Below are 15,232 nucleotides of genomic sequence, written 5' to 3' on the forward strand. Positions count from 1 at the left end.
CGGGAGTTGGGAGGATGGAAGCCAGGTTACAACCTGTAACACTCTGTAGGTATACACTATATTCGTATTGGCTCCGAGTGACTCCCGTCCTAACAAGGGCAGTACCAACGCTCTCCATCAAGTCATTGTCTAGTATTCCCTATAAGTACTGATAAAGGATCCAAACGCGTTTCCGGAACAGATACTTAACATCTTCTTCTTCAGGGTTGATAGAGTTGAGCAGTCACAACCCTCGCTGGTTGGATGTAACTTCGCTTCACCAGCTTCCTCTAGTTCAAATGAGTAATGGTGTGCGGAGCCTACAACCCCCAGTCTTCACCAGATTTACCATTAGCCGAAGACACGACGTAGCAGATGGCAGAGCAGAGTATGGAGCAAGAGACTGGATGACAAACAAGGTCGGACATGCACGGATTGCATGTGCCAACCAGAGGGCTGGAGCACATGGACAAGACCTAATACTCTAGCAAAGTTTACTGGTTCAAGAAACATATTTATTATCCATCCTGCAGAGAAGATCACATAACCTTGGGAGTAAATTGTTGGATAAGACTCCAATGTTGAGAAACAGCCACCTCATAGATATACTTATAGATTATATACTTAGACATACAGTATATACTTACCATATATACACATGCATACAGTATAAACACACCATATGCATATATAGAATATAGATAAATACACATACAGCATTTATAGCATATAGATAGATATTATACATACATAGATGAGATGGACTGGTGGGCCACAGACGAGACGGTTGGGCGGGACACAGATGAGAATCAACAGACAAGACAGACGGGCTGTCCACAGATGGGAATTCGGTCCACAGATGAGATTTAACACATGAGAGGGGCGGGCCAAAGACAAGGTGTGCGGGCAGAGATGAGTTGTGCGCTCGGGTCTGGTCATCACAGCAGGGACAAGGGCCCTTGTTACTGCTGTTCTTTGGGCCCGGAAGTACAGCAGTAATACGTTTTTTTCCACTGTCCATCCTGGGCCTTTGGACAACATGGGCCCAGCTGCTAAAGTGTCATACCCAGGTCCGGATTAAAAGGTGGGCGTGTGCCATAGGACCCCCTCCACTTTAACCTTAAAGGGGCCCCCACCATGTTCCGACAAATCAGGCGGTTGCATGGCCCGAATCGCCCACTATATGTCCAGTTCCAGCTCTCCGCACAGTGGAAAGAACCACGTGGTAGCTACTAAAATTTCTATTTAACCCTAGCAGTGAGCCATAGCCTGTGGAGCATACAGGATGTGCAGTGATGTCACACACTCAATGCCTATGCCAGTATGCAGACACCCAGAAGAAGATGAGGAGGCTGGTGTGCATCGAGGGAACAAACAAATGCACTGTCCTTTATTTGGGGATATATATATATATAGTAGTTGGGGCTAGATGCACATGCAGTACGTGGCAGGAGGTGCTTTTTCTGGGCAAGGGGTGAGTGTACTGGAGGTAGGGCAGTGGGTAGTTGTACTTGGTAGGTATATTAATGCATTACTGGGGCTGTTGGTTGCTGTATGTAAATTTATTACTGGAGGGTTTGGCATCTGTATATAGATGTATTACTGGGGGGTTGGAGGCTGTTTGTAGTTGAATTGCTGGGGGTTTGGAGGCAGTATGTAGATATATTTTTGGGGGGTTGGCGGCTGTATGTAGATGTATTACTGGGGGGTTGGCAGCTGTATGTAGATGCATTGCTGGGTAGCTGGCGGCTGTATGTAGATGTATTACTGGGGGATTGGGGATTAGTGGCTGTATATATATATATTACTGGGGGGTTGGCGCTGTATGTATATGTATTACTGGGGGTTTGGCAGCTGTATGTAGATGTATTACTGCGGGGTTGGCGGCTGTATGTAGATGTATTACTGGGGGGTTGGCGGCTGTATGTAGATGTATTACTGGGGGTTGGCGGCTGTATGTAGATGTATTACTGGGGGGTTGGCGGCTGTATGTAGATGTATTACTGCGGGGTTGGTGGCTGTATGTAGATGTATTACTGGGGGGTTGGCGGCTGTATGTAGATGTATTACTGGGGGGTTGGGGCTGTATGTAGATGTATTACTGGGGGGTTGGTGGCTGTATGTAGATGTATTACTGGGGGATTGGGGATTAGTGGCTGTATATATATATATTACTGGGGGGTTGGCGCTGTATGTATATGTATTACTGGGGGTTTGGCAGCTGTATGTAGATGTATTACTGCGGGGTTGGCGGCTGTATGTAGATGTATTACTGGGGGGTTGGCGGCTGTATGTAGATGTATTACTGGGGGTTGGCGGCTGTATGTAGATGTATTACTGGGGGGTTGGCGGCTGTATGTAGATGTATTACTGCGGGGTTGGTGGCTGTATGTAGATGTATTACTGGGGGGTTGGCGGCTGTATGTAGATGTATTACTGGGGGGTTGGGGCTGTATGTAGATGTATTACTGGGGGGTTGGTGGCTGTATGTAGATGTATTACTGGGGTTTGGAAGCTGTATGTAGATGTTTTACTGGGGGTTGGCGGCTGTATGTAGATATATTACTGGGGTTTGGCGGCTGTATGTAGATGTATTACTGGGGGTTGGCAGCTGTATGTAGATATATTACTGGGGTTTGGCGGCTGTATGTAGATGTATTACTGGGGTTTGGCGGCTGTATGTAGATATATTACTGGGGTTTGGCGGCTGTATGTAGATATATTACTGGGGTTTGGCGGCTGTATGTAGATATATTACTGGGGTTTGGCGGCTGTATGCGGATGTATTACAGGGGGTTTGGAAGCTGTATGTAGATGTATTACTGGGGGTTTGGCAGCTGTATGTAGATGTATTACTGTGGGTTGGCAGCTGTATGTAGATGTATTACTGGGGGTTGGCGGCTGTATGTAGATATATTACTGGGGTTTGGCAGCTGTATGTAGATGTATTACTGGGGGTTGGCGGCTGTATGTAGATATATTACTGGGGTTTGGCGGCTGTATGTAGATATATTACTGGGGTTTGGCGGCTGTATGCGGATGTATTACAGGGGGTTGGCAGCTGTATGTAATAGTAGCTGTAGTCTCTGCCTGGAAAGGCAATAGTTAAATGGGTGTAAGATGTTGTCCAATTATGTGGCTGTATTGTAAACTGGAGTGTGATTGGAGACGTACTAGCACCTGACCAGGGGGAGTATAAAACCCTTGTGTAGGTGGAGCACATGGTTCAGTCTGCTATGGTCTATGTCTCAGGTCTTATATTAATGCATTACTGGGGCTGTTGGTTGCTGTATGTAAATGTATTACTGGAGGGTTTGGCATCTGTATATAGATGTATTACTGGGGGGTTGGAGGCTGTTTGTAGTTGATTTGCTGGGGGTTTGGAGGCAGTATGTAGATATATTTTTGGGGGGTTGGCGGCTGTATGTAGATGTATTACTGGGGGGTTGGCGGCTGTATGTAGATGTATTACTGGGGGTTGGCGGCTGTATGTAGATGTATTACTGGGGGGTTGGCGGCTGTATGTAGATGTATTACTGCGGGGTTGGTGGCTGTATGTAGATGTATTACTGGGGGGTTGGTGGCTGTATGTAGATGTATTACTGGGGGGTTGGGGCTGTATGTAGATGTATTACTGGGGGGTTGGTGGCTGTATGTAGATGTATTACTGGGGTTTGGCAGCTGTATGTAGATGTTTTACTGGGGGTTGGCGGCTGTATGTAGATATATTACTGGGGTTTGGCGGCTGTATGTAGATGTATTACTGTGGGTTGGCAGCTGTATGTAGATATATTACTGGGGTTTGGCGGCTGTATGTAGATGTATTACTGGGGTTTGGCGGCTGTATGTAGATATATTACTGGGGTTTGGCGGCTGTATGTAGATATATTACTGGGGTTTGGCGGCTGTATGCGGATGTATTACAGGGGGTTGGCAGCTGTATGTAATAGTAGCTGTAGTCTCTGCCTGGAAAGGCAATAGTTAAATGGGTGTAAGATGTTGTCCAATTATGTGGCTGTATTGTAAACTGGAGTGTGATTGGAGACGTACTAGCACCTGACCAGGGGGAGTATAAAACCCTTGTGTAGGTGGAGCACATGGTTCAGTCTGCTATGGTCTATGTCTCAGGTCTTTGCCTGACAGCAGTCCAGACCACATGGTCTGAGTGAAGAGAGAGAGAGAGTGTGGAGTACACCTTCAGTGCTTCCACAGAACGCAATCCCAGGAACTGAGTCAGGAGACTCTAATTCAGAGCTGCAGCTTCCAAAGTTTGAACACAGCTCCATCTCCATTATCCGAGGCTGTATATACTACCAGGCTGGTGCTTTATTCCTGAGGTACCACTCCAGTACCAGAATCCAGATCTGCTGTTTGACCGTTTATGCCCGTTGCCTGCTACCTGTTGTTCAATGAAGAACAGTCAGCTGATTTGTACACCGTGGCCTTCGTGTGATCCCAGGATAAGGCGGTCTACCACCACTGGCTTCCCCATCCATGACCCAGGACTCAGGACGGTATTCTGGGCCCCGGCTGCCTCCAGGCCCCAAGAAAAGGCTAGGCCCCGGGGGGGATGTTGCAGATGTATTACTGGGGGGTTGGGGGTTGTATGTAAATGCATTACTGGGGGGGGGGGGGGGGTTGGTGGCTGTATATAGATGTATTACTGGGGGTTGGTGGCTGTATATAGATGTATTACTGCTGGGGAATTCTGCTGTATATGGATTGATTACAAGGGGGAAAGTAGATATTGAGCAGGAGGACATGTATCTATGCTGCACTCAGTGGGGGCCTCCACCAGATTATGCACCCAGGGTCCCTCACCAACCTTAATCTAGCCCTGGTTATGCTGCTGCATTGGATAGTAAATTGCGAAGGAACGCTAGAAATGTGTTTGTTATATTTTGCAGGGGAATCCTCTGAGATCCAATAAAAGTTATTATTATTCTCCTGTTGGCTGTTGGCCATGGCGCTTCTGTTACCTGCACGGAGAAGTTGGGTGAAGCCTCCTGTGTTAGCGCCTTAAGGCATGACGCAATGTCTTCTGTTATGTAAATTTTCTTCTTCCTTAATACTGTAAATATGATTAACGACATCACAAGTAAGACAAGATGTTCCAGTCACTTAGAGGATGTCCTGTTGCTATTCACCCATAATTATACAGTGTAAACTGTCTGCTCCCTATTTGTTGGTATCACATTTATGATGTAGTAGGACACTGAATCTCAACATGTTTCTTGGTAAAGCTAAAGTCCCCAATATCTTCTGGCAGCCTGAGGGTAGCAGTTTTGCGATAGTTGCAGAGCCACTGGTTGGTGGGTTTTCTACCGATTCTGTGGAGTAGGAGGATCTCTTGTGTGGTTTCACTGGTAAAGGGTGATAATTGGATGGAGACTTTGTAAAATCAGTATAAGCACCCATCCAGTCCTTCATATATCACAGGAGTAACATACAACCCTCGCAGATACTTATATATAAAAAGACTTTACTAACAACATACATGTGACAAAGTAACTACATAAAATACAATACAAAATACATTGAGAACACAACGACTGGGAGGTAGTAAACATTACCCATTTAACTCCACATTAAGGCACTTTAGTAAAGATACATAATCCTACCCGTAACATTAACCCCATAAACCATTTATAACTTAACATAAGTAAGAAATGATGACACGAGGCTTCCTGTTGGGCAGAAAAGGTCACAGCTATTTATTGCTGATAAACACAATTATTATTATTTTAATATTCTCAAAATCAACCGCAATCTCTGTTCGTTTCTTTGGAAACCATAGCTGCCGAAGTGGTTTGTTCATCCGGACTCCCGAACCACCACTTCGACTTCCGAAAAAATCCACATCAATTCTCTTTTCCGCCAGCTGTGACTTGAGATGATCACCGAAAACCATTATTACTTTAATACTCAAAATTAACCACAATCTCCGTCCGTCTCTTTGTAAACCATAGCTGCCCGAAGCGGTTTGCTCAACCGGACTCCCGAATTAGCACTTCGACTTCTGGGCAAATTCACATCAATTCCCATTTTCCGTCAGCTGTGACTTGAGATGATCACTGAAAACCGAAAACATCAAAACACAAAAACCAAGTAACAGTAGGGAGGGAGGGAGGGACAGCTTGAAGATGGCGCGGGCAAGAGGAAGTGCAGGCCCAGAGCCTGCCCTATAAAGGCTCAGCTATGGGAGGAGAAAGGAAGCAAATACCACCCCTATTTAAAGTGCAAACGTCCCATGTAATAAATTGCAACACTAGGACACCCCCAGTCAGTGGGCGCCCTCCTTATACAGTCGGGGGTACCCTTCATACACACAAACCTCCTGTCCTGCCCCCTCCTGGACCCCAGTAATGTGTATGTATATACAATATATTCTAACACTACAGAAGCTCCTGGATACACCCTGAAAAAGGAGTCACATCCAGTACCTGACCATATACATGTACATATAGAGACATCTATATATCTACTCCTCCAATACACGTGCAGGGCACAGATCCACGTGTGAATGGGATACGGCTACAGGTTATACATGTAGTTACATTAATATATACACAGTCACTGCAGACACTTATGTATATTTGGTAAAGCACATAACACCTGGGATATCTATAGGTCCACGTATAAAGTCTACTATATTATAATAAGTTGTATCTTATAATTACTCTTATAAAGTAATATACATACACAGAAAGCACACACAATATATAACCTGGTTCCTTATGTTCCTTAAGTGCTGGTCTTCCAGGGGGGCTCAGGAATCCCGGAGAGGAAAGAGAGAGCGATTTCTGGTTTTACCTGCTTTAAATATCCCTGTATGTAGTCACTTCCCACCCCCTTATAACTCCACCCTAAGACCCTCTCAGGATAGACCCCAGTGTGTGCAGGGAATCTCACACCTGGTTCATGGTGGCTTCTTACTGTTCACAGCCTTTTGATATGTTAATGACCCAATGGCTTCAGTACACACTGACATCTCACCACAGAATATCAGTGGCTGCTATCAGTATATACTGTATCCATTTACACTATATGTAATATATATAATAATAGAGCAGAGGGTCCAGTTAGGAAGAATGTTCCCCTGTAATACCTACTATCACGGATCTAACTAATAAGGTAGATCCGAATGGCAGGCTCCTTTACTAGGAACAAGTTCTATACCTTTTCTTTCAAAATCTTGAGTGACCTATATCTTTATTAAAAGTTTATCTCGTGTATATATATGCAAATTACATGAAAAGGTTACTGGGGGCGTGGAGTAGCCGGGCCATGGAGCGGAACTCCATGCCCCAGTGGCCTCTTTGTAGCCTTCCTACCATATGTTCAGCACATGTCCACAAAGATGATGGGTTTGCGCATGTGCAGAGCGCACACTCAAGGCTGCACGGCCTCGGCACTAAAGCCAGGGCTACAGAGCTAGCGCAGACCCATAGGCATATCAGACGAGTGCCCAGTGCTTCAGCTGTGTGCTGAAGATAGGGTAGGAGAGCTACAAAGAGGCTACCAGGGCATGGACTTCCGCTCCATGGTGTGGCTACTCCACGCCCCAATAGTCTCTTCATGTAATTTGTAAATATACCAATTAAACTTTTTATCATAATATCGGCTACTCAAGATTTGAAATAAAAAGTATAGGACTTGTTCCTAGTAGAGGAACCTGCAATCAGATCTACCTTATTAGGTATTTGAGATCCGTGATGGTAGGTTTCCTTTAAATATTTCATCGCCTATGAACCAACAAGAATTTTGTCTCTCTCTCTCTGACCTGTTAGTTTTTAATTTAAGAGGATCCTCCTGCTCAGTTGTGTTTTATATGTCATTGTGACCTGTGACTATCCATACAATGAGCCTCATTCACTAAGGGTCGTGCTGCTCACTTTCGTCGGACTGTGGACCTTATTTGGGGATTGCACAGCTTGGACAGGAATTTAACAGGTGTCTGCGCTGGGATTGTGTCGCACGCGGCCCTCTTTTGGCGCAGCTGTGCCGGCTTCAATGGGACACAAATTGGGGGGTGGGGGGTGTGCCGCCGGATGATCCGACAGATTCAGACTAAGCGCGGGGTTTAACTTTCAAATTGTCACAAGACAAGCACTTACATGCACCAGGAAGAAGAAGGTGAACTCCAGGGACCTGAGCGGGGAAGTGACACATGCAGGATCTCGGGCGCACAATCTTAGTGAATTGCGGCACAGTGAACTCCAGCGGGCGGCTAAGTAAATGTGCCCCAATGATTCCATGTGTCACCTGCTGCTCTTCCCTATCCTGGAGTTTCCATATAGTAAGCAGGAAAGATCAGGATGATATTACACCTTATGGAGTCATAGATTTCCTGGTCTATTATTAGGATGTAGTGACATAATACTTGTCCTATATTCCGGGATGTAATACAAGCGTCTCAGGATGAGTAGAGGTTACACCCTGCAGATATCGCCAGGTATAACACATGTCCTTATATAGTGAGGGCCATTCTTTGCACATTTAATTTTAATGATTGTAACATAAATTTTTGGGGTTGAGTCATAAGTTTTTCAGTATTTTTGAATTTGTACTTTTAAACAAAATTTAAGGCTTGAAATTGGAAAAGAAAATCAAATAGGATTGTAGTTTTTTTTAACACTTTACCTAATTTTGTTTAACTAATTTTATCCTAAATCGAGGTCTGTTTTGGGTGTGTCTTAAAGGTTCAGTGAATGGAGAGACAAACGTATGTAATGTATTTTTAAAAAAGTATATATTTTATCGCCTTCTTGTTGATCACCTGAGCCAATACAGGAGAAGATCTTCACTACTCGATCGAACACCACGTATGTGAAACAGAGATGTCAGGAGCAGTAAATACAACCACGGTCTTCTATCCAAGGTCCCCAGCAGCAGGGACCAGACATTTGGCTCTTTTATCATTTGGGATCCCACTGAAACCTATTCCGTAAATACACAATGGCGCAGGCATTAGGAACCTGGATCTAAATCTACTGTGAGCAGACCTGAAACAGTCAAATGGTGGCTTCAGAAACCCCTTATGATTGGTTGCTATTACTGGTGGAAGCTCCAGGGTAATTCATGGTCCGGGTGAGATACAGTGCCTCGTATTTGGAAATAAGGCCAAAAAGTTCAATTTTGATCTTATCTCAGTGGACTCTTCCTCCATATTCTTACTGTGCCCCCTGTCCAGGACATGGCTTCGTCTGCCCTGCTCTCAGTAACGACTTTTTTCTATCTTCTCCAGAATGACCCTGGGCCTCTTGGCTTCTTCTCCTTGTCAGGGCTGTCAGTGTAGGTGGACGGCCATGTCTTAGTAGGGCAGCAGTTGTTCCATATGCAACACCCTCGCCGATGCAATGGCGAGGTAGTGATTGCGAATACGTCCCATCTGTAGGTAACACCACATTACACTACATGGTCCTTATAGGATCAAGGGGAAATTGCAGTGGTTAATCCTGCCTGGCAAGGCAGATGTTAATCTGTGATGTAATTATGTCAACCAATGTCTGTGTTACATCCTGTCTCTGTGCACTGAGAGGTAATTGGAGGAGCAGCCACCACCTGACCAAGGGAAGGTAATAAAACCCCTAGCCCAGAATGTTCTAGAGAAGTCTCTCCCCAGAGAGAGAAGAGAGCAGTCTCTCCCAGAAGGGAGAAGAGACCGGTCCTAGTCAGGCCCTCTGGGTCTGCAGGACGCAAGCAGAGAGTAGTTAGCTGAGCAGCAGCTCAGAGACTCTAGCATACCAGACCAGTGCAGGAAGAGCCTAGCCCCTGCCTGAAGTAGGAAGATTAGACTAGAGTTAGTGTAGTGAGGAAAGGGGTATCATCCTACCTTCAAGGGTGATACCTGAAGAGATCCAGGACCGAGCTGAAGCCTCCTCTAAGGACACAGCTGCCTCCCAGCCTGCCCTCTACATCCAGGCTGGTGACCTACATCCTGCGGCTCCCTCCAAATACCTCTCCAGTACTCCATCTACCTGTTAAAGGCACGTTTGCTGAAGTTCCTGCGGTTCCAATAAAGAACTGTAAGTTGTTTTCTTCAACCTCTGCCTCCGTCTGGTCCCTGCTACTACTACTCCCATCATCACCGGCACCCTGTCCTTCGCCCAGAGACTCACACTCGGGACATTAAGGGGTTGCCCCAGGGAGATCCGCTATAGTAGCCGCTCCCTCATCTTTTCTTGCCAACACCACCCTGCTGGAGACCTGCCAGGCTGTAGGACAGCCCTCCGGTTCTCCCGTACCAAGCACCGTGACACTAGCGTGCTTAGGCCGCAACCGCCAGCCACTCCGGTACCGCGGGCCCCGGCTGTCTCCAGGCCTCCCCTTTAAGGCTAGGCCCCGGTGGGGGTTGTGGCAAGTGGCGTCACGAACAGGATTTAGACTTCTGTGCCTTATTACGGCATTAGAGACTTTCCTTTATTAAAAGACTGTGCTGCCTAACCCTGCTGCCATCCGGGTTTAGGCCCAAGGACTTGTGTGTTTCTGGAATGAACTGTGTTATACTGCTGCCACGTGCGGTCGAGCGCCGCTCCCGCACTCCAGAGGTTAATCCTGGCAAGAACTGTACCAGCTCTGCTACATCCGGCGCTGCCGTGCCTGAAGATTTTTACCTCATAAACTGTGGCGCAGCAAATAATTCAAGCCCGCCAAAACCTTCACTGGCGGGAAACCCAGATGACGCATCAAGCTCCACCCACGCGCGAAGGGCGCGAACCCCGCCTCCTGTGGCGCAGGAAAAATTAGAGCCCGCCACAGCTCTTGGCGGGAAGGACATGGACTCCTCCCACTGGCTCGAGGCGGACTTCCTGCCCTGCCTCAGAGAAGCGCCAGAACTGGAGTGGACTTTGGACAGAGAGGACAACGCCATGTGGGGTCCTCCGCCTTTCCCTCCTGTGGAGCGTCCAGAGTTTTATGAGGTCTTAGAGACTATGGTGGTGGTCTCTGCGCAGCCCGTCCGAAGACCCTCCGCTGGACATCGGCTGCACCGAGGATTGACTCGGGCCTTCGTCACCAGGACATGCTACCAAACGGTGACGCAGTACCAAATCCCACCCGGGCGGTTCCTCGTCCCTATCCCGGCTACCATCCCGGTACCGCGGGTCCACGTGGAGGCGCCACGTGGGGAGGCCCCGACTCCTGCTGAGCCAACGCCTGGGCCTAGTGTGGCCGCTCCACCTGCTCCGAGGCCTACTACTCCTGCTGCGCGGCCTGCTAGCCCCGCTGTAGTGGCTCCTGACCCTCCGGTGGTTCCTGCTCCTGTTCCGGCACCGACCTGTCGTCCAAGGAGATCCGAGCCTGAACCGGAGCCACGAGCCCCAGCACCGAAACCTCCGCAGCCTCAAGGCCGAGGTGAGGCCGCCCGCCGGCGACTCCGAGACGCTGTCTCGGACCAGCGACGCAGAGAGAAGGAGGCCCAGCGGTACATGGCCGGTCGATCTACAGCTGGAGCTTGGGTCGAGAAGAACCGCACCACCGGCATGGTCCGGTTCTTCGACAAGCGGAAGGGCTATGGCTTCGCCACCCAGGACTACACCGGACGGGAAGTATTTATACCCCGCCGGTCCGTCAAGAGACCTGATCTGCCGGAGAGCCTGCACAACCTGAAGCCGGGAGAGTGCATCGAGTTCTCCCTGCAGGAAGGACCTCGAGGACCCTGGGCGGCTGGCGTGATCCGGATCCCCGATTCCGACGAGGACCGCTACTTCCCGCAGGACGACTGGTATGAGGACGACGAGTGGCCGGAGTCTCCGAACACCTCTTCCTCCTCGGCTGCAAGTCCCCGGGCGGTGACCCACGTGAATGCCCCATCCACAGTAATTGTGAGTACGGGTCCCATTGCCATCCATGGGCCGGGCATGATACAGGGCGCCACCCCCACCGGTTCCCCTGCCGGGAGCATTGCCAGGTCCCGCGGCTCTTCTGTGGGAGAAGACATCCCGGCTAGCAAACCTTGTCCGGAGGTTCCATCTAGGCCCGCATCTCCCCTTGCCGGTTACCAATGGGGTGATGACCCGGCCCCGGAAGAACCGGAGCTGGAAGGAGCCGCGGCGCGGCCGCTGGACTCAGTTTATTTTTTCCTGGACCCCTCCGTGGTCCCTGGCTCAGTTGAGCCCCCGGCTGGAACAGCCGACACCCCGGGCGACAGCGCTCCTCCCCCTGAAGGTCCGGAGGATGTTGCTGCACCTGCAGTACCCACTGCTGCCACCGGGTGTCCCCAGCCGGTACCTATTCCCGCTGAGGATGCACAGGATTCCCTGCAGGAGCTGGATCCTGTCTTTGCTGAACCCAGCGATACTGACTAATCCCTGAAGGGCTGTAGCCCTCTCCAGGTACTATGTCCTTTGTACATATTGTGTATATTTATCTCCATATCCCTATAGAGCCAGAAACTGTCCTGAGACTCTTACCCTTATTTATCTCAGTCAAGAGATTATACACTGTCATGTGCTATGATAGCACCCTTCCTCTGCCACAGCAGAGATAATTTCTTCAAAGGACTCTGTCCCTCTACCCTAGAGGAGACCCTTTGCTTCTTCATTGCACTTTTCCCCACCTCAAGGGCTGTACCCAGAAGATGGACTTTGTCAGTAGAGACCTTCTGAGAGACTTTTGCCAGATACTCCAGGGAAAAGCTGCTATGTCTATTGACTATTATTTTGCACTTAATGCCTTCCTTTTTAGGTATGGACATTCTGCTTGCACTTTTATGCCTTTTCTTTGCAGGGAAAGAGACATTTGCTACCATGCTACTCTGAGTAGCCTATCTATCTGTAACGTTATGTTATAAGATGTGTACCCATTAGGCTCCTAAGCCAATGTGATTTTGCTAACCTGTTGCACACTGTCATATCTGCCAGTAGTCTGCATTAACCCTTTCATAGGCTTTTCAGGTTGTAGTGTGGCTGTGTCGGACCGTCTTTCTATGTAAAACACTGACCGCTACCTGATCCCTCAAACTGAGGTTTGCACATGGGGGTAGTCCGTAAACTGCGGGTCTTTAGGGGACCGGGGGTGTTACACAGATAGCACCTGGATGCCACTCATACATGGGTAAGGTTGTCAGTCAGGAGGTACTTGTGTCGCATATGCTAACGCAATGCAGATAGACACCATATAATTGCCGCCAGGGAAGAAGCGTTGATTAAACAAATATACAGGCCTTGGTGCAAGGAGTGGATTACAGGACATGACACCACACCTTTCCTACTGTACAGTTCGGTTTAATGGCGTCAGCGACCAACTGTCATACAGCTACATATTTTTGTCTTAGTCCGACACCAACCCAGGTGCCTGTCTCCAGGACCATGGGCGGTTTGTCCCTACACCTCACATAGCCTGCACTTCCTCGAAGTGCCCTTAGCCCCCTCTGTGCCCAAACCATCGGTAGTCGAGCCGAGGGCGGCTCTTTCAATTGCCCCCGGGGTATGCAACACCCTCGCCGATGCAATGGCGAGGTAGTGATTGCGAATACGTCCCATCTGTAGGTAACACCACATTACACTACATGTTCCTTATAGGATCAAGGGGAAATTGCAGTGGTTAATCCTGCCTGGCAAGGCAGATGTTAATCTGTGATGTAATTATGTCAACCAATGTCTGTGTTACATCCTGTCTCTGTGCACTGAGAGGTAATTGGAGGAGCAGCCACCACCTGACCAAGGGAAGGTAATAAAACCCCTAGCCCAGAATGTTCTAGAGGAGTCTCTCCCCAGAGAGAGAAGAGAGCAGTCTCTCCCAGAAGGGAGAAGAGACCGGTCCTAGTCAGGCCCTCTGGGTCTGCAGGACGCAAGCAGAGAGTAGTTAGCTGAGCAGCAGCTCAGAGTCTCTAGCATACCAGACCAGTGCAGGAAGAGCCTAGCCCCTGCCTGAAGTGGAGAATAAGACTAGAGCTAGTGTAGTGAGGAAAGGGGTATCATCCTACCTTCAAGGGTGATACCTGAAGAGATCCAGGACCGAGCTGAAGCCTCCTCTAAGGACACAGCTGCCTCCCAGCCTGCCCTTACATCCAGGCTGGTGACCTACATCCTGCGGCTCCCTCCAAATACCTCTCCAGTACTCCACCTGTTAAAGACACGTTTTCTGCAGTTCCTGCCGGTTGCAATAAACGAACTGTAAGTTGTTTTCTTCAACCTCTGTCTCCGTCTGGTCCCTGCTACTACAACTACCCTCATCACCGGCACCCTGTCCATAACCCCGAGACTCACACTCGGGACATTAAGGGGTTGCCCCAGGGAGATTCGCTATAGCAGCCTCTCCCTCATCTTTTCTTGCCAACACCACCCTGCTGGAGACCTGCCAGGCTGTAGGACAGCCCTCCGGTTCCCCGTACCAAGCACCGTGACAACAGCGTGCTTAGGCCGCAACTGCCAGCCACTCCGGTACCGCGGGCCCCGGCTGACTCCAGGCCTCACCTCAAGGGCTAGGCCCCGGTGGGGGATGTTGCACATACAAAGTGCTCCATGGGTTGTTCAGAGATTGGGTTACTTTTCAAATGCCTTATACTGTGCCACAACTTTATCCTTGAGTTGTCTCTTGTGTTGCTTTGGTTCTAATAATGCAGATTGTTCCCTAATGAGAAGCTCATAAGTTTGTGTAAACTTAAGCAAGGAACCAACTACTACGTAAGTCTTAAAATCAGGCTTCAAACCCTAGGGTCAGGTTTCTGTCTGGATGGTGGCTGTTTAGAGCCATGGCTCTGAAGCTAGACACACAGCAGAAGATTACCAGTGACTATAGGGTGCACTAGGGTATGTAATGTTCCCTTGAGGAATCACCCACATCCATTTCTTATCTTTCCAACCATTTTTGCACTCCTTGTTTTCTTCAAACTGGAAACCGACAGTATATGGAAACAAACCTTAAAGAAGGCCTGTCAGGTCGATTTGGAACACTAAACCAATGACAGGTCCTTATGAACCTGTGGGTTAGGGTACTATATTGTCCGTTCTTAAATCTTTACGTTCCTAAAGATCAAAAAAAAAAAATAATAAACTTTTTTCTCAGTGTTATATGAGTCCGAAGAGGAACATTGGACTCACATTAGAAGATCCTGTCCCCGGCCTCCTCTCACAATGCAGCGAGTGAATCCGGGATAGTGCCCCCGCTTCTTTGTACATGTGCTGTTCTTACCAGCACTTACACAGTGAAGCCTGAGGGTACGACGCCTGCTTCTGTAGGTGCATCACGTACCCGCTGAAGGGGGCGAGGGACAGGGAGAGTCTGGTGGCAGGTGCTATCATGGAAACCG

The sequence above is a fragment of the Engystomops pustulosus genome, chromosome 6 (assembly GCF_040894005.1).
Source record: "Engystomops pustulosus chromosome 6, aEngPut4.maternal, whole genome shotgun sequence".
Lineage (NCBI taxonomy): Eukaryota > Metazoa > Chordata > Amphibia > Anura > Leptodactylidae > Engystomops > Engystomops pustulosus.